Consider the following 21,252-nt stretch of genomic DNA (forward strand, 5'->3'; position numbering starts at 1 on the left):
GTTACAAATAACCGTTTATAGATGATCATATATTTGCAGAATTGTTGTTACAATACGTTTGCTTTGTAGAAAAAAAAATAAAGATGAGATTTGCATTAACATATTGATCATCTAGATCTCCAAAACCCCATGGAATCATGTATTCGTATAAAATAACCTCCTGCTAAAAAATAGCCTAAATGTTGTTGTGGTACGTCAGAAAAAGCACATATCAGTACAAGGCACCTAAGCACGAGAAACGCAGTATTAAACAATTTTCGAACCTTCCAGGAGTTAAGATCTGAAAGTTCTATATCATTTCGTGTGTTACCAAAGTATGTATCAAAATTGTCCTGGAGATATTTTACAGGTAGATTGAAATCTTGTTGGATATCCCGGATATCTGATCTTGAAGTTCTGCATATTCAACAAGGTAGACGATGATTCGACGTAATGATAAAATATTCATGAAGCCTTATCAAATAATTTGCTTGGTTTATTAGGTTTTCTAAAATGCCTGGAGTTTAGGTCTTATTTTTGTTATTATACTCACTTTAACACTCTTGGCTCATTCGTGACTTATCCGGGTAAGATTTGAACTCGTGACTTTGGCGTGAGAAGTATGGATTCAGATATTTATGTTTTACCGACTAACCAAGGTATTCTACTATGCTCTGACTAATCTTATGGTTAGCACAAAATGCAGAAATTATTTTGAATTTATCTCTGGATCAATCATCTCATGATTTGTTTTAGGCGTGGAAAGAGTTTGTTTTTATTGGCATAAATCTGCTTCTCTATCTTAAAATCGAGTATCAAGTAGCTTCGTAACAGGATATGTCTCGCTCAGGTTTTATACTAGAACTGATACACTCCTTTTTTTCTTTATTATAGAGATTTTTAGCCATATGGCTAGTTCATATCTTACTACAACACTCTGAAAACTGTAGCAAAATACTTCAAACACGTTTCTTCCAAACGTAATTCTAAAAATTTACTCTGTAAGCTATCGTGGTAGGAAAAATTGCCGTTTTCATGGTGTCCCAACAGATAACGAGATGAAATGAATAGAGAGTCTGTAATTTTGAGGATTTATGAAAGTTGTAAACAGATGTGTAAACAAGAGAATATAATTAAAGGGCGAACACGAAATTATTGCGACACCGAAAATGTCATGCCAATTTTCTTATAATGTTTAGAATCAAACCAAAATTTTAGGGTAGTTTTATACATATATTTACATAATCAAAAGAAAAGTTAATCGATGGAGCCTTGAGTGTAAAATTGAACGAATTTTCGCTTGATGCCCTCCATCAAAGTCTTTACAGTGTCATCCAGTACCAGTTTCTCAGTTTTGTTTTCCATTTTCTTAACATGTCCTTCTCGTCTTTGACTGTCTTCTTGCTCTTCCGAAGTTCCCGCTTCATTATTGCCCAGTACTGCTCCACCGGGCGCAGCTCCGGACAGTTTGGCGGATTCATGTCCTTTGGAACAAAATGGACAGAATTGGCCTCATACCACTCCAGGACACTATTAGAATAGTGGCATGATGCCAAATCTGGCCAAAATAGCGGAGCTTCGTCGTGCTGCTGCAAGAACGGCAAAAGGCGCTTCTCGAGGCACTCAGATTTGTAGATCTCGCCATTTACTGTGCCCTTTGTCACGAAAGGCTCACTCCTCAGTCCGCAAGAGCAAATGGCCTGCCAAATGAGATATTTGGAGGCGAACTTCGACATTTTTTTCTTCTTAAATTTGTCGTCCACATCGAACTTGCTCTTGCCGGTGAAAAACTCCAACCCCGGAATTTGCTTAAAATCGGCTTTTATATACGTTTCGTCGTCCATCACACAGCAGCCATATTTTGTCAGCATCTTCTCGTAGAGCTTTCGAGCCCGAGTTTTAGCCGTCGATTGTTGCCGCTCATCGCGGTTTGGGAAGTTCTGTACCTTGTATGTATGTAGTCCAGCTCTCTTCTTTGCATTCTGGACGTAGCTCTGCGACATGCCGATCTTTTTAGCCAAATCACGGCTTGAGACGTTGGGATTTGCTTTAATCATCCGCTTCACCTTTCCCTTCGTCTTTTTGTTCTCCGGTCCCGGTTTTCTTCCAGCTCCTTTGCCGTGGTCCAACGTCAACCGCTCCTGGAACCGCTTCAACACTCTGGAGACGGTTGAATGGTGAATGTTCAACATTTTTCCCAACTGTCGCACCAGGTCAGGAAATTCCAGGTGTTTGGAAAGAATTTGTTCTCGTTGGTTCACCTCCATTTTCGTTGAATCGAAAAACACGACTTCGAGTTTGACAGCATGTACACAATACACATCAATGAGAAAGTGTGCAAAATTTGGTTGATTTTTACCCAATGGTAAAAAAGTTATGCCCTGTTGAATGTGTCGCAATAATTTCGTGTTCGCCCTTTATGTGTATGATATAATATTGATTGATTCCAAATTCCAAATATAATTGAAAGTGTTATAAAGGTTTAAATGATTCTTCAAGACCAAATTATGGCCTACAAGAGTGTTATGTGTTATATAGTTATGTGAAATTCATATGAATATTTTCCATCATACAATCATACTTTTAGTGGTACTTTTAAGAAACTTATCAAATTACACAATATCATCCGGACGTCACAATCCATTCCCAAAGGATTGATTAGGAAATCAAATCTAGAACAGTGACGGAAAATATGTCTGTGCCACACCCTCTGGGGTCAGTTGGCTCATCATATATTAGTACAGAACCGCTTAAGTGTAATAACTACTGATAGTAATAACCTCGTCAGACTCTCCGGGGATTAACTGTTGTCGTCAACCATCGATGAGAACGACTGTTTCTACGGACCTATATAAGTTCGCAAACTCTATCATTTACCGATTGAATCGCTGGTGGAAAAGTGTTTCGATTTTAAGTACCAACGACGACGGTTCTACTAGCACTTCTCATTACCGGATCACACAATGCCACAGGTGCCTTGCAATAAAAGCCATTTCACCCATGTGATCGATCGGCTGAAGAAACCGAAACTGTTGGAATTGGTTATCTGTTGGGTAGGAGCTTATTTCCTCACTGTGCTGGACGTCAACAACACTTGTGGCGACAGAAAGGAAGCTGCTTGTCGCAGAATGTTTGTCGGTAGAATTACAATTAATACTCGGCTAGTTCCTGGATATTACGACACGTCATCAAATATTCAGAAAAATGATTGAGTTGGAGGGTTAGAAATGTCAATGTCAATTACATTTTGCAGCAACACAACACATACCAACTGCTAACAACTAATAACTTCTCACTCACTTCTTTTACAATCTACAGCCAGCTTAAACTTTGTTCTATCGATTACTTCAAGAAAAGTTATGTTTCGTCAACTGAGTGCAAAAAATATGAGCAGTTCGTGACCAAAACTGTGTATGTTAAGCATGTTTGGATGTAACAAAAACGCTTACCCATTTCAATTTTAATTTGCAGCGCACGGTGGGGCAGTAAAAGTGCAAGTCAATTGAAGACCGATAGTGAAGGAGGGATATTGGTCACATGCAGACTACATGATCGCCATGGGAAGCGATAAGGAAGAGATGAATGTAGGCGGTTAGATTTTTTTTATTGTGTTGGACACGATGCTACAAAATGATAGGAAATGTTTTCATTGAACTAGAGGCGTCGCGTGCTTTTATTCGTTACAATTTACCACCAAATACTTGTTTTTGTTTTATTTTCAAATGCTCCATGAATTCAGTGGCGTCGCCCTAACATCAATCTACCTGTTCAACAACTTTTAAAAACAACATTGGTTCAAATAGATGGCAGCAATGGAACACACTGCTCCATTGTTTTGGCTTTTTAATATGTCACTGGAATCCGGAACCTTCTAAAAAATATGGAAAAGCTAATTTTTAGTAACTATTTTTAAATATAGCCGGAAACCAGACGTACGTAATAATCGTGGAATAACCATTACAGGGCTGATAGCAATCACTACTGTTAAAAATAGTGATAGTGGTCACTAACATGTTGATGAAATAAGTGACCAAATAGTGACTTATAGTTGTAAAAATAGTGACTAAAAAGTGAAGTTATTCTTAGGAGATTTTGAATGTGAGTAGAATTTCAAGGGAAGGATTGAGATGAATTCAATGAATAGTCGGAGAATCTTTCCAAAACGTTTCTTATTCTGGAGCATTCAAGGTAATTCCAAGGAAAACTAAAATAAAATTGAATTCGGAGGATAGCTTTATCGAAATTTTAAGGAATATTTTAATGGAAATCTCCATTGAATATGGAATGGACTATTCTGAGGTCTTCAGAACTAGTTCAAAGTTCCCAATTTTTTCCTGAAGTTAATGAAACTGCGTTGAAGTTCTTTTGTAGTTTGAGAAACTAGCCTGATGCTCATAATACTTCTCATCCAATTCTTAAACTTCCCTGAATTTTGTAGGGTTTATCAAATTTTCTCAATTTCACAAAACGAACATGGATCTCCTCTAAAGGTTTAATAATTCGCTGAAGTTCTCTAATTTTCTTTAAAATGTATGTGACTTCTCTAATGTTAACGGAACTGCTCTGAGGTTCTTTATTCTTTTCTGAAATTCTTAAAATTTCTCTAAAGAAGCTTGTTGTACTGTGCTGAAATTAATTGAACCGTCCTAAAAATGTTCAAGCTTCAGTGAAATTGCTCCAATTTTCGGAGCTTTTCTAAATTCTTTTGTGCTCCCGCAGATTTCATGGAATTAGAACGAAATAATTAATATAGTTCTATGATTTTCACTGAAGTTCTCAATATTGTTCTGAAACTTCCCTTAAATTATCGACACATATTTAAAACTTCTTCAATAGTCTAGACTTTCCTGGTGTTATTAAAACTGCCTGAATGACTACTAGTTTTCCATAAAGTTCTCTAGACTGTTCTGAATTTATCAGTATTTTTTAAGATCCCGCAACTTTACTGTAATTGATTGATTTGCCTTGAAGCTTCGACAATTTTTCAATTGTGAGTCACTTCAAGTTTGCTTATATTAATGGGATTATTCTGAAGCTATCTGATCGTCCTCGAAGAAGTCGGAACTTCGTTGAATATCATGAAACTATCTACAAATATCTAAATTTATTAGAAGTTCTCTGGAATTTCTTGAAGATATCGCGGCTATCAACTTAGCTAAATTTTCGCATTTTTTAAGATCTTGAAATCTCCATGATATAACACCCTTAAAATACTCTCACGTTTTCCGGATGTTCATATAATTTTTATCACGTTCCAGAAATTCTCTCGGCACTTTGCTGAAGTTACCCGAAAGTCTCTGAGTTTCTCGAAACTTCTTTAAGGTTTCAACAATTTTCTTGAAATTATTTGAACTGCCCTTTGATTCTCTGATCGATCTTGATGTTCTCGAAGCTTCCCCAAAGCTCTCAATTGAAGATCTCGGTCTCTGAACTTCTGTGAAGTTGCTTAAATATTTCTGAAGTTTTCATTAATTCACTAAAGGTCTCTGTACTTCCCTGAAATTCTCGCAACAGGGGTTCTCGTTTTTTTAGCGCATCATGGAACTATCCTGAATTTTTCTAAATTTACGATTATAGACCTTCAAACTTCTCCAAAAGTCTGGACTAAAGTAACGGGAACTGCTCTTAAGATCTGAAATTCCCCAAAGATCTCTAAATTTAGCTTTTCTGAGGCGCTTAGAACTTCTTAAAAATTTGCATAATACCTCTCAAGATTTCTATACTTTTCAAGTTCACATGACACCTGTGAAATTCTCTGAAATTCTAGAAACTTCATAAAAGTTCCTGAATTTTTTTGGATGCTAACCGCTTTGAGATTCTTAAAGCTTCAAGTAAAATCCCCATATTTTCAGCGTGTTAACTTACCGTATGTTCCCGCAGTTTGTTTATAGAGCTTCACTGACATTTTCAGCATTTCCTTCAATTCCTCAGAAATTCTCTAATTGTTGTGAAGTTAACACTCCGAACACGATGCCTCCGGTTAAATGTGTAACGGCAAATTGGCAATGTTTGAAAAATCAGTGCTCAGCAATTTAACGATAGATTTTAAATCTATTGATACTGAATAAATCTTTAAAGTACAAAGTTTCAAATGGCGCCAATAGATTTGAATGTAGTCTGTAGCTAGCATTTTTCAAACATTGCAAGTTCGGTGTGTTAATGGGACTGCAATGGAGATCTCTAATCTTTCATAAAGTTAATTACGAACTTTTTTCCCTTAATTCAGTCACCTTGAACATTTTCAATATATTGAACTTGTACATGGAATACGATACTTCAACACATTGCGTATTATTAGATCTTGGACTTACTCAAATAAGGTAAGTTTCTGTTTAACTTTAATAAAGTGAGAAATTAAGTAAGTGATAAACTTCAACATTCAGTGGATTTGATTGTAAAGCTGTTTCTTTAAAACTGATTGCCATGTCTTAAAAACGCTTGGTCTAATTGCTGTTGTTTTTGATCTACAAAAAAAAACATATGTTTAACGCATTTAAAAAATAGCTTTCTTTTTACAAGCCTGGAATTTATCTGTTAAAATTCTGGAAAAACCTGAAAAACTAAGGTAATTTATTTTGAAAAATGAGTAGATAAAGACGATTAAACGGCACAAAGCAACGAATGATAAATCTTGAAATAAATTAACACTGAAAAAGTTTAAAATAGTGACTGATTACAAGAAAAAGTGACTCAATTGACTTGGCCTTAAAAAATGAGTTTTGAAAAAGGTGACTCGCTACCAGCCCTGCATGCACAGTTTTAAAGCTTGTGAAATTTTATTATAATTTCTAAGGACAGCATTCCAAGGGAATTCTGTGTAAAAATTTTGGACAAAAACATCAAGTGCAATCTGCTTTCAAGCTAGTTCTAAGGAATTTTAGATTTCAAGCCTGACAGTTTTGAGTAGAATTTTAAGAAACCCTGAATTGAATAAGTAAGGAATTTCTGAAGAGCACAATTCCTGTGAGTTTCAGAGGAAAATCTTCTGATCGTCCTCGAAGTACTCGGAACTTCTCTGAATATCATGAAACTATCTAAATTTATTAGAAGTTCTCTGGAATTTCTTGACGATATCGCTGCTATTATTGGATACATGTTTAGACTGCACTGCACTCTGTTAAAACTTAACGGAACTAAGTGTATACGTAATTTCTGATAGATGTCACCATAAGGAACAGCAATGACATCTGAAGGAAAATTAACGCAGAAACATGGTAACATGATTAATTCTGCGCTACGAACTTTCAATTTACAAATATAATAGGTTTAAATTAAAACTTTAAACAGAAACAATATGTTCAAAAGATGGTTGGGACAATGTGCTTAAAATGTGTTTAAAACTTTTTAGGTTGATGGTTGGATCTTGAAGGTGTAAATGGACAAATTGAAGGGAATTGAATACACTTGTTAAAACTTTTATGAATGTGATGATCCAGTACAACATACATATGAAAAAGGCTTAAGCAAAAGTCACAGTTTATTTTTTATATTTAGAAAATGCCTCACCCTAAGTATTTTCGTTTAAAATATGGCTGTTTCTCGATGGCTAGCTGTAATGAACTAGAACAAATCGCAATTTGCATAAAGTCACAACTTCGTTCGCTTTGCGTAGTTGCTATCTATCTCCCACCTAATTCGAGTACCGAGTTATTGCCCGTTCAGAGAAAAATAAGTATTTGGCGCAGTAGCATCTGCCTAACCTCAATCTACCTGTGCACCATCTTTCAAAACATAAACAATTATCAAAATATTGCTTGCAATGGATAGATATCGAGTAAACTAGAAGATTAAGTGTATTGTACCGATTCGAGTATGAATATGGCATTAAATCTGGTTTTGAAAGTTGGTGCACAGGTAAAAAGTGCGGTTACGGGACGCCACTGATTTGGCGTCAAATTTGACAACCGAAATTGACAATCGTCACTGACAGCTGCTTTTGAGATTTTCGAACACTGAACCAAAATCTTTCCTTGAAGACCGAGTTGAAGACCTTGTTCGCATGACAACACATAAAGATTTTTTTGTTTGTTTATTAATTTATTTGATAAGGCTCAACCGAATTAACTTTACAGAGCCGAGGATTCTTGGTCACTATACAATACATCTTAAAACTATAGTCAAAAGGTACAACACAATAAACACTTTATCTTCCTCTATCCAAAAAGCCTCCTCCATCAGAACTGGAGCCGCTTCCAGTAGTTTCATTGTATGGCAAATTGTTGTACGCCAACGAGGGTCAGAGCGCGTCCATTGCAGCAATTGACGCAAAACGTGGTCAGCACTCACACACTCATCACGAAACGGTTGCTTTCCAAAGTCGACGACGCATCGACCGAAAGAACTGCTGATGAAGAACAATGAGGAGGACCACACAATGGTTGCTGCCGATAAAACAGACGATCGCGTAGCACACATCGAGAGTGGCTTTTGTCGACAGCCGAGTGAACACTCCACATAAAGATAAAATATGAAAGGAAACATTCAAAACACAAATTCAGGTGGAAGTTCGCAAGATAAATTGAAGAAATTTTGAAATATTTGAATAGAAAAATAAATTAAAACTGCTTTTCAGCTCATTGGCAACAGAAGATCCTAAAAACCAACCAATGCACTACTACACTATTTCATTTTATGAGGACACCGTCTCCACAATTACTTAGTAGATTCTAGGGTTACATGTGGTTTCAGTATAGCCTGATTTATACAATTGATAATCCAGCGGATCGGGTCGATTGCATCAAGATGGATCGATCTGTCTTCAACCGAGGCCTCGGAGAATGATAGTTATTATCTGGTTGTGTTTATGTTTGACAGCTGCGGATGTTGCTTCTTCTTATTTGTGAAATGTCGATGCATGCTAAGATATATGTGAATCAGCAATATATACTGCAAATGCTAATGCAGTTCAACTTGTTGCAGATCGTCTATCGGAGTCTGACATAATCTTGTCGGTTGCCGATTACAATCTTCCCAATTTACGATGGCATCTTGACGAGGACATTAATGGATTCATTCCTTCGAATGTCTTTACTGATACTGAGATGAACTTTACAGAAGCAATGTTTGCCAACGGCTTGAGGCAGATTAATAGTTTCGTCAACACAAATGGCTGGCGACGTCCATCGCTGCTGTTTTCAAACGTTCGCTCCAAGACAGAACGTTCCCAAATGCATGGAAAACAGCGTCCATAGTACCGATCCATAAATTCGGAAGCGACAAGTGTGTCACCATTTATCGAGGTGTATCCATACTTTGTAGTCTCAGTAAGGTATTTGAGAAACTGATCCACACAGTTTTGCACAGAGCTGCTGCACCGATCGATCATCTCCAACAGTCAGCACGACTTTATGAAGCATCGTTCAACAACATCGAACTTAATGTGTTATGTATCAGTGATATCACGTAACTTAGAATCGAAACAACAAGTGGATTCGGTTTATGTTGATTTTGCGAGAGCTTTTGATACAGTATCGCACAATCTCATCGCTGACAAAATGAACCACATTGGATTTCCGACATGAATCACTGAATGGCTCTATTCATACCTGTCTAATCGCAATGCTTTCGTGATGGTGAACTCCGTGCGATCCAGGACTTTCAACATACCATCTGGCGTGCCACAAGGCAGGTTCTCGGTCCTCTTATTTTTATAATTTATGTTAATTCACTCGCTGCAACAACGTTATTCACCATCAATATTACATGGGGCCTCTAGAACGTGCAAATTCAATCTGTGATCTAGGTATTACGGTCGATTCGAAGCTAAGGTTTAACGAACACATAAACATCGTAACTTCAAAAGCATATACTGTGCTTGGTTTTATTCGTCGTCATGTTTCTGGTTTCACCGATGTTTATTGTCTCGAGACGCTATTCTACTTGCTGGTTCACAGAATTTTAGAATATGCTTCCCCGGTTTGTTCTCCAGTTTACGTTACGCATATCCTTGCGGTTGAAAGGATTCAGAAAAGCTTCATAAGGTTTGCCTTGCGTCAGCTCCCCTGGAATGATCCAGTCAATCTTGCAAGTTATCCCGACCGATGCAAGCTGATTGATTTGGGATTTCTGCCAGGCGTCTTAAATGGCAACGACTGTTTATCTTTGACCTCATAACGGGCAACGTGGACTGTCCCGAACTCCTGGAACTGATTCCGTAGTATACTCCTCCTCGACGATTCCGTAATTCCCCGTGGCTTGCAATTCCATTTCACAGAACGAATTTTGGATTCAATAGTTGTTTTAATTCTTGTTTGCGTTCCTTTAATGATGTTTGTAGCGAGTTTGATTTTATTTTGATCAAACATGTGTTTAGTGCTAGAATGAGGCGTTTAGATTAAATTAGGTTTAAAGTAATCAGTCTGTACGACATAGTCGAAAATGGTGAGCATATAAATGAATAAATAAAATGACATCAGAAATCAGAAGCCGTTTACCCGGATCGGCTTTTCGCGTTCACTCTGCCAGTGGCCTAATTCCTCTCTGATGGCGGTTAACAGTAGATAAAAATTGCTTTAATAAGCAAAAATATTGGCATATCTAAAGGTCAAATGTCTACTGACCACTAAATGACATATTGGGCGAACTTCTCCCAAAGCTTCCATCGTCAGATTTGAAAACCGTAACGACCATATTCAAGGACTAGTTAGAAAAATAACACCGACAGGCAATGCCTACTTGTGATTGTTAACCTCCAGACTAAACTAAATAACTCTAACTAATTTGTCAGGCAAAGCGACACAGAGAGAGCGAGGGCGCGGGGTCTTTAATTCTCTACGGAACGCATTTTTGTACATTCAATTCACGAAAGGAGCGATTGAAACCGATCCAAAGGTAGATGCAAAAAATAGTATTTTGTCTCAACAAACCGGCTGCCGGGTACATTGGTAATAGTGTGCTGGTTGGAAGCAGCAGTCAGTGAATCAAAAACCACATGGTCGATCATCGTACCGGACCGCACCGCATCACTTGCTGCAGCCAAGAAACCTGTTTTCCAAGATCCAGGGTGTTGAGGCAGAAAAAGAGAGAGGAATACCACGCTGCTCTGCTGCCAAAACCGCATTGTCGAACAAAGCACATGCTCGTAGCTGGCTGCCTGCTGTTACCTCTCCAAAGTAGCTACTTATGATATTATGATGCTAATTCATGTGTATGTAAGTGTAAATGCGGATCATGATGCGACAGACACGAGAGAGGGATGGGAGCAAACAAAAAAACGAAACTAGCTGTCGATTTCAAGGTCATTGCTGTCTTTGCGGTCGCCACCGGATTGAGGCTTGATTTTGACTCATTTTGATGCGATCATCTTCATCTGCCGAAGAGGAATGCCGGTGGATATAGTTAGTATGGGTTTAAGAGTATATTGAAAATCCATGCTAGGTCATTTTGGTACGATACACCGCAGCTCAGTTATAAATTTTTATGATATTTTAGCATTGCAACGAAACGGGACAGAGAAGCTTCTTCTTTTCCGTCAATACACACTCAGAAATCACGTTGTGTTTGGTAAATGTTTACCGAAATTTCAACAGCTGAACGTTCGGGACCTGAGATTTCGATAAATTACCGAAGTCGTCGATAATTTTTAAGTGTGCAGGTAAACTCTTCAGCGAACAATTCTCAGCAATTTTTACAGACGAGTCGCTCGACCCACATCAGGTGACCCATGCTGCTGCTAATGTACCTCTGCGCTCTGCCATTGGTCCTCATCCACGAATAGCACCCCTTTTAAAAGGAAACTACAATCGAACGATGGCCCGAATGCTAAAATTATTCCACAAATAATCAAGATGTTAATCCAACCACCTCCCTAATCCATACATAATACTGTTGAATCAGCTTGCACTCGGCAGTGCTGCAAAATCTCGACCGTTCACGACAATAATGACAAACCAGGGGCCTCATTGAGGATATCGAAACAAAGCGTTTTTCATATGAACGCATGTAACAGTCGTTTCGACGTCAAATCTGTCAGTGACAATGACAAAACAGCAGCCGTGGCGCTCGGTACTGTAGCGTGTAGATGGTCCTCATTATAATAAGAAATTTTGCTGAAGACACAGAGTCTCGGAAATGCTTCATAACATATGTGGAACTCCGAACTAGATGTCTTCCGAAAAGTGAAGTCATTATGCCGCGAATACACTTGTATGACCAATTATGAACATGAGCATTATTTGTATAGTAAATTATGAGGAAATTCAAAAACTATACAAGTGTGACCATGGATGTGCCCATTAATTTATTATACAAATAATGCTCACACTCATAGTTGGTCATACAAGTGTATCCGCGGCATTACTTTGTTATAACTGGCATAACTGCACAACGAAATGTCAAAATTGAAAAAAAAAGAGTTGAGCTAAAATTAAATTCATCCAACTGAAATTTGAAAACAGTTTGGATGTCCGCGAAAAGTGCTGTCAGGTTAGCGAATTTTAATAATTTTCCAATAGCTTAATCTCACAGACGAACATGAAATTATTTGATTGTGGACGGATTGCTTCATTTTATATAAGAATGATATGACTCGTCAATCCTATTGGTTATCTCCGTGCATCAATGTGTCCCTCAAACACAATAGTGTATAGTGACATTATATTATGTTTGAAAAAAATGGATGTCTCCCGTAAACACACAGCTCCTATAAGAGAGAGAAAGAGTATTTTTTATTTTTCTTGAAAGTTATCTCGATATATCTAGATAGAGCTGGAATTAGGGCATAACAGCTTTTGTAAACAATGGCTTCTTTCGATGATTTCTAGAAAGTTAAGACTCGCCAACGCAAATCAACAATACCATCTGGTAGAGGAAGACTTCCCCTACCTGACGGTTGTGTTGGTTTGCGTGGGCGTGCCTTGAGTTCCTAGAAATCATCGATAGAAGCCATTGTTTACAAAGGCTGTTACGCTTTAATTCCTGCTCTATCTAGATATTATATTTTTGTTTAAAGAAGTAACGATATCATACCTCTGTTTTATTTTAAACAAACAGAGAGAAGATTTTGACCTAAACTTGCGTACACACCAGACTACGATACGAATAATTCTCGTTCTTGGTTTATCAAATCATCAAATGCGTTGTAGAATTTGGCAGAAATACTTTAAAATTTCTTTTGGAACTGCCTATCACAGTAGCAGACCATTTTTGATTATTTAAAATTATTCAGAAAATCTCTTAAAAACATTTGCTAATTATTAATGATAAATGAAATATTGCAAAATCCTTCGTACCATGCGCAAGTGGCATAATTTACGACACACGATAAGATTTGGTTTTCAGTGTACCATGATTTTTCTTAACCATGAACGCCATATGTCAACAATCAAAAATATTGGTATTTGAATAAGGCTTGTACTCGAAAAAATGCACCATTTTTATCCGTGTGTAACTTTTTTTATCTGGGTATAACTAGTTTGGAATGAATTGTTTACATGTGCAAAATTTCATAACATTCGGTTCAGTGATTATTGAGATGTTATCGAAACAAGAAGAAAATCGCCGGAGAATTTTGCACGCCGTCATGGAAAATCCGACTGCGACTATGAGATGGGTCGGAAGACAACTGGGAATCACCCATACAACTGTGTCTCTGGTGGTAAAATTGTTTAAGGAGTCCCAGACGACTGAGCGGCGGGCTGGAAGTGGAAGAAAATCGAAGACAGCTGACCCTGTGAAGACCCGGAAGGTGTTGGATTATTTCAAGCGTAATCCAAACCTTTCGATTCGCGACGCGGCTCTGAAGGCAAAGTGTTCCGCCTGGTTCGTTCAGCAAACCATGGATCAAGCTGGGCTTGGTGTATTCAAGGTCCGGAAGGCACCGAACCGGCGTGATCAACAAAACACGGCGGCCAAATCCCGCGCAAGGAAGCTGTATCGAGAGTGGTTAATGGTTATGGATGACGAAACCTACATCAAGGCAAACGCAAAGCAGATACCGGGGCTGAAGTTCTACGTTGCCAAATCACGGTTTGATGTTCCGGAAGACATAAGGAAGAAGAAAGTGGACAAATTCGCCAAAAAATATTGGCTCTGGCAGGCCATATGCCAATGCGGTATACTGAGTAAACCGTACATCACAATGGGTACCATCAACAGCGAAATTTACCGCACCGAGTGCCTCCAGAAGCGTCTGTTGCCCTTCCTGCGGTCCCACCACATTATTTTGGCCGGACCTGGCATCGTGCCATTACGCGCGATCGACGTTGGATTGGTACAGAGACAATAACATTGTTTTTGTACCAAAAACCGCCAACCGCCCAAGTTCACCAGAGATTTGTCCGGTGGAAAGATTTTGGGCTATAATGAAGGCCAAAGTTCGAAAATCGTCCAAGGTGTTTAAGAACGAGCTGGAGTTGAAGAAAGAATGGATGAATGTGATCAAAAAGGTCGGCTCCACCATTGCACAAAATGTAATGAGGGGTCTTAAGGGAAAGGTGCGGGCTTTCAGCGATGGAAAGGAAATTGAATAAAGTAATTATGACGAAACATAATCCATTTGTATTAGTTCATTCCCTGAAAGTTCCAAGAAAATCCGACTTAAAATAAATTTTTGGCGAACACTTTTGTCTGGTGCATTTTTTTTTCGAGTACAGGCCTTACAATGGTCATTTCGTAGTTTTCGGAGTCCATGAGCCTGCCGTACTGGAAGCAATGTCTAGAGTCGCTGACACCCCCGTAGTAATGCATGATCATAGTAGAATATCGGCTGATGAGGTGTTAGCAACTATTAGAAGCACTAAAAACATTAAGGCCGCAGGTATGGATGATGTAGTCAACCTCGAGTAGAAAAACTTGCGTATTGGCTTCTTCAACCATCTTATCGTTATCTGCAACAAATATTTGGAGCTTGGCTACTTCCCTGTGTGCTGGAAGTTAGCCAAAGTGATTCCAATACACAAGCCCGACAAAGATCCTACCAGTGCCCCATCAGGCTCTTGTCCTCCATCTCGAAGGTGTTTTCAAATGAAAATAACATCTTTCTCAAAGAGCAATTCGGGTTTAGCAGAGGCCACTCTACCATCCACCAACTCACCCGGGTTACTTATTTCGCTTGATGATGAAATACCGTATGCGTGATAATGTTTGCACCATCGTACAAATAAGGTTCTCCTTTCACCTGTGCATACAATGCCTTGGTTTTCTTTGCATGTACGTAACCTATAGCTCATACCGTAGTAGGCTGTGTATAAAAGAAAATGATTTATTTAGTTTGACAGTTGCACCATGACGAAGTGGCAGCGTATTCGTGATTTCTCGCGTAACATTTGAATAGGGCCTATGATCAAAATGTAAACAAACCGATTTTTGATACCATTCTGTAGCACTAGTAATTAGCTACCAGTCGTATAGGAATGTTCCGCATTATCGATAAAAATCATTAAAAATAACTTGATTTTAAAAACGGCCGCTAAACGAAATTTTTCCAATCATTCATGCTAAAACGGCCTAACCTCGGGCCTAACATATATTTTTTTTCGTTCGATGAGGTTCCATTCATAAGCCTAGCGACGTAGAAGGGCCGATGATTGAAACATTTCAAATCAAAGCTAGGCCCTACTGCTTGAGGCAGGGCCGATGATTTATTTGACGTTAAGAAAAGGCTTAGCAAAGGGCCTACAATTTATGATGACAAGCACAACGGCTTAACAAAAAGGGCCTAACCATTTAAAGATTCACAAAAAGGCTTATTACTGTGATATTAAATTTTTATCGATTTTCATGTATTTTTGAAAACGTTTCGCATGTTTTGGATGTTGTGTACTGAGATATAGTTACTATTGTTATTGTGAACAATATAAATGCCTAAAATACTTCAATTTATTTATATAGGAATTAAATACTGGCGGAAAAATTTACAATTCATTTTCTGGATTGTTTACATTTTGGACATAGGCCCTTTTCAAATGTTACGCGAGATTTGTCCCACGCGCAAATGTCGCAAAAAGACATTTCAATCGCCGTGGGAGTGTCCCGGTTTAAGGGTTTTAGACCGAGAAAAGAAAGGACAACAACTATCCGCGAAGGTGGCCACAGGTCATCCGAGGTCAGCTCGCGTTCCGAGGGTTATCGCTGCTATCAAAAGGAAGATTCGGGTGAATCCAGTGCGTTCAATAAGGAAAATGGCAAAGGAACCTGGCTTCAGACCTGGCTGAACTACGTGTGTTCGGAGCGAAAGTGATATGGCAAGTGTCCAAGGTAAAGCGATAAAAGTGGGATCCGATTTCTGAACCTGGCGTTTTCTTTGGATATTCCGATCGTTCGAAGGGACTTCGGATCTTCAATCAAGGAAGTGACAAAGCCTTTGTGTCACGTTATGGCGTTTTTCTGACCGAAGGTAGCGGAAATACTGAACAGGGGTCGGAAGTTGATCCTGTTAATAAAATAATGATGGAGTTATTGAATGATGACATCGTAGAGGGTAGTGAAGTTACCGGCTCAACAGCAGTTTTTGCCGAACTCAATGAAAGAGATCAAGAAAACCTTTTGGAAGAATACGATTTTGAAGGCGAAACGGATTACGACAGTGTAAACGATACCACGATTGAGACGATTCTGGTAACCTCGTCTGCACTCCTCTCGCAACAAGAAGGGCCTGCAAAATGTTGTCAAGCGCAGCGAGCGGGAGTGCCGAACCCCAGGCAAGTATCAACATTTTGATATGACATAGAGTGTACTTTCTGAAAAGTTTGTTAAACCCAGGTAACCGACGAGCATGAGAGGGTAATCGAGCCGCAGTCAGTCGGTGAGGCAATGGGGGTCGACGATCGTGAGCAGTGGCGTGAGGCTATGGAAGCTGAGCTGCATTCGTTGACCATCAACAAGAGACATGGAAGCTCACCGAGCTACTGGTAGGCAGGAAGCCTTTGAAGTCTAAATAGATCTTCAAGCTAAAGTTGAATCCGGACGGATGCGTGGAAAGATACAAGGCAAGAATTGTTATCAAAGGATTCTCGCAGGTGAAGGGAGTTGATTTTAAAGAGACCTACTCGTCGGTGGTAAGATACGCAAGCATCCGATTCTTGTTGGCTCTGGCGGCGCAGCAAGTAATGCGTATACACCAAAATGGATTCCGTAACGGCTTTTCTCCAGGGAGAGCAATCCGGCGAAGAAATATACATAAAGCAACCGGAAGGATTCGTCGACAGGAAGGCACCCAAGAAAGTTTTTCGTTTGTTGAAGGCAAGCAAGCCGAGTCTGGACTTTTATGTTGGACGTGGAGCTGAAACGCATGGGCTTGAAGCGATCTAGCTATAATCCGTGCGTGTATTTCAAAATAGAAGCCAGCACAATACTTGTAATCGCCGTCTACGTGGATGACTTCTTGCTGTTTTCGACGCATCAAACTTTAATCGATACCGTGAAGAAGCAGTTAATGGCGAAGTTTCATATGACAATTCTGGGAGAGGCCAAGCAGGTACTCGGTATGCGAATCACCAGCTGTGACGACGCAGTAATGCTGGATCAAGAAAAGTATGTGGATGAAATACTGGAGCGGTTCAATATGATCAACTCTAGACTAACATTTGAAAAGGGCGGAATTCCAAAATCACCATATCGAGAAAATCGCTTCCGAATTTTGATGACCTAAAATTAATCCCATTTCACGACTTCCCATTATTTGGATGATTTTATTAGCTTGACATAGAATTAATAGTGTAATCTAACATTATGCATCACTAAAAACGTAAAAACAAAACAAAAAAGTGTTTTTTAGCGTGAAATTGAGAAGAAAACATAGACCCTCGGGATTTTGTGTGTGTTCCGCCTTGGTTCTTACTTCGCAAATTTTGTAAAGGCCCACGCACATTAGATCCGGATCGGACGCGTTGCGGCAAAGTGACAGCTAAATCTATTGTCTAACTGTCAAATTTACGTCAACGCAACGCAAATGGATCTAATGTGGGTGGCCCTTAAAAGTGGAATTACGCCCGGAGATTTTTAGGTCTTCTTTTTGTTTGTTGTTTACACGTAAAATATCAATCGGATGCATTACAAATTAATCGGGCGTGACTAGATACTACTGAATCAGTACGTGCATATTAAAACAATATAATTCGTAGTTTGTGAACTGTTCTCTCTATATATCCGGAGTGTTTTGAGAAACAAGCTAGTCAATCACTTATTTCTCGTAAATTAAAAGCTCAATCTCGTAAACAAACTATACCAAATGATAGAGGAATCATTCCTCTACTTAACAGCACAACAGTTATTAGGTTACAAGATTAAGCTTTAACTCACGAAAAATCGACGATTGACGTGTTTGTTTACACATGCAATTACGCCCAAATCTCAAATCACTCCAGCTATGACAAAATAGGGTTTTTTTTTACATTTTGACTCTTCCGCCCCTTTCAAATGTTAGTCTAGAACTGCAATACAGTATCGGCGCCCATGGACCCACGGCGGATTAGTGACATGGAGTTGTAGGCGACATTAAACTGTGGCATTGTCGACTTCTGAAGTGGAATATATGACTCTGTCAGGTGCGACACAGGAAGATGTTTGGTGGCGTGGCTTCCTTGGCGAGATGTTCCAGACAGATATTACAGTCCCAATCTTCTGTGGCAACCAAAGTGCGATATGTTTGGCGTAGAAAGAGAATGGCTATTCGCCACGAAGCAAACACATCGACATGAGGCGCCACTTCGTACGAGATCAACTTGAGAGGAAGGCGATCTCGTTACATCATGTCAAATCCGAGCTTCAGAAGGCGGACATTTTCGCCAAGCCCATTCCGGGTGACCGTTTCACTGAAGCTGTTAAGGATCTAGGAATAAATCAAATTCGCGATTAAGGAGGGGATGTTGTAGTAAGCCTTGAATTTGATATTGAATAAAAAAAATATATTGTCTGTATTACATACTACTTAGACGTGTTTCAATTACGATCTAGAAACCTTTATAAATCGTAGGCTTACTGGAATCTTCCAAGGATGTCCCGATCAATGGAAAACTGAGAACTATTATCTGAAGTAATATATATCGGTCGTTTTCTGAGCATAACGATATTTTTTTTTTTCGATCTCATAAACTTTCATCTCGATTTTAAGCTTTTCGACACTAAACTAACAAATTGACAGCGCACTTTTAAATGGAATTTTGGATTTCGGTTTCATTTTTAATGTAGATTACGAATATGCATTTACCTAAATAACGTTAAAAAAAAACCCAGCTCTCAACGCATGGCTATTTTTCAATGAACTATTGCCTGAACTACTGAAACAGTTCTGAGAATTTTCGATGACTGACAGTTATTCCTCAATGCATACTAAAATTCCATCCGTATGTAAGTTCAAAATTACAAGAGATCTTCATATTTTATTGAGAATAAATTGTAATGGAATGTAAATGAAAATTTTCATTTGTTTTTGTAAGAAAACGGTAACGGGTTGGTGTTTTGTTTTAGTGTCCGCAAAAACCTCCGTCTAATCTTCCGAAATTATTAAATATGTTAAAAATCAACTCTCCCATAATTTAATAGAAACTTGCATTAGTACCTAAAAGTTAAATAACTAACATACTTTTTGCTCACCTTTGTTATCAGTTTGCCGTTAGCTTCTCAGCGTATATCTAATCGATGTAAGACGATCGATTTATGTATGCCGACGTGTTCCGTACGCTGTCTGCGCTCTTCCCAGCCGTTTCCCGGCTATTAATCCAAACAAATTGCAAACCGCAACAGCACACATTTGCCAATCTTGATGATGATGCACTTTCAATTCGAACTCACTTGTTAATAATATTTCTGCAAGTGGAAAATTTCTTCTCCACGGATCACTACTTTCTTCCCGTCTTCCTGCTGCTGCTGATCACTACTTCTATTATTTTTATGCTTCTTCAAATTAAATTTTGTTTACATTGTATTCGTACAAAGAGCATGAATGATTCATCCGCGTTTAGAATTCACTCCCACTACTTTTCGTTTGCTCCAATATTATTCCAGCTACAAAAGGAACCCAGAAAAGAAACATTATCAGATTGGAAAAAAATGACGAAATCCAGAATGATTCTGCAGAAACAACGCAATCCCGTCCCGTTCCCAAGCCACGTAGAAAGCGAGGAGCAACCACGTATAATTTCTCCCGTAGCGCTAGTGCTCCCGATTCTTCTCTTGCGTTATTCTGCGAGAACACACACACACAAACAAAAACACAACAGCTTGCAGTATTCCAATTTTCTGTAGCCGCTGCCGTTTCCGACTAATTTTCCAACCGTTGTGTTCTGCAGCGAAAAGTGCGATTCTCGTTTTCGTCAGCAGCTCGAGCCACTTCCGCACAAGCAGAATCCAAGCTGCTTCTCTCGTTCGTCTTCTCCGATACCAAAAGCAGAAACGAAAAGAAAAAAAATCACACCGTCGTACGTAACATCTCCTGCGTCGCAGCAGCGCACTTTCAGACCCGCCGTACGTCGTCCAACCGCAACCGTGTCGTGTTCTCGAGCGACCACCGCACCACAACACAACCCGCGCGCTCCACAAACCGAAGGGTAGAGCAGGAAAAAAAAAAGACTAAAAACCGCACCGACGACGACGACGGCTAAGAAAATTCCAACACCTTTGATGAAATCCGCTTTTAACCCACCAAAAGCCGACTGCCTCCAAGAAACTCGTTGCTCACCGGATATCGGAGATGTTCCGTAAACGATTGGAACCACTTTCGATCGGTTCCAGGATGGGCGCGGACCGAAATTTTTGATTTTTCTTCGCACTACCAAACACACGTTTTGCTGGGATCCGGAGTTACAAACGCGAAAACGTAATGGCGATCCGACCGAGCGAGGCCCTCGCTTCAGTACCGGTGGAGGGAGGGAGATGGGTAGATGTGTGCATCGCGCTTGTACTCGCTAATCAACGACGAGGTGATGGGTTGTTCGATTGGCAGCTAGGTTGCCTGCTGTGAAGGTTGATGTGAAGGAAGTTGGTTAGAATTTCCTTTGTTGGAGGTTTTGCTGCATAGTCAAATTGCGTCGCACAGTGGTCGAAAATGACAATAGGGGACTTTCATGAACCAATTTTCTGTCAAACACGAACCAACGCCTGATTGGTCGGGCGAACGTATAGAAACGCGAGAATTTTTACAACAGGGAGCCAATTTTCTAGTATTTTTACAGTCGACTGCGTCGCCTATAATGAAATAGTTTTTGCACGGTCCTTTCCGCGAGAGAAGAAGAACACGTAACAAACAAAAATAAGCCAGTTGTCTCCTCTTACTCTTAGATTTCCACCGGTTGCTATAACCGCCGTGGTAAAAACTCATGTGCACACTAAGTACACTAT

General features: G+C 39.3%; 1 protein-coding gene across 1 annotated transcript in view; it reads right to left on the minus strand.

Moving 5' to 3' along the window:
* Positions 1-20,316, minus strand: part of MESR4 (misexpression suppressor of ras 4) — a 52,727-nt gene extending 32,411 nt beyond the window's left edge. The window contains exon 1 of the mRNA XM_065221867.1: positions 19,510-20,316. The gene's annotated coding sequence lies outside the window, so the exon portion shown is untranslated. The remainder of the gene's footprint in view (positions 1-19,509) is intronic.
* Between the last annotated feature and the right edge of the window lie 936 nt (positions 20,317-21,252).

The sequence above is a fragment of the Ochlerotatus camptorhynchus genome, unplaced genomic scaffold (genome assembly GCF_037179485.1).
Source record: "Ochlerotatus camptorhynchus isolate MF236.1 unplaced genomic scaffold, CSIRO-AGI_Acam_v1.1 ptg000150l, whole genome shotgun sequence".
NCBI lineage: Eukaryota > Metazoa > Arthropoda > Insecta > Diptera > Culicidae > Ochlerotatus > Ochlerotatus camptorhynchus.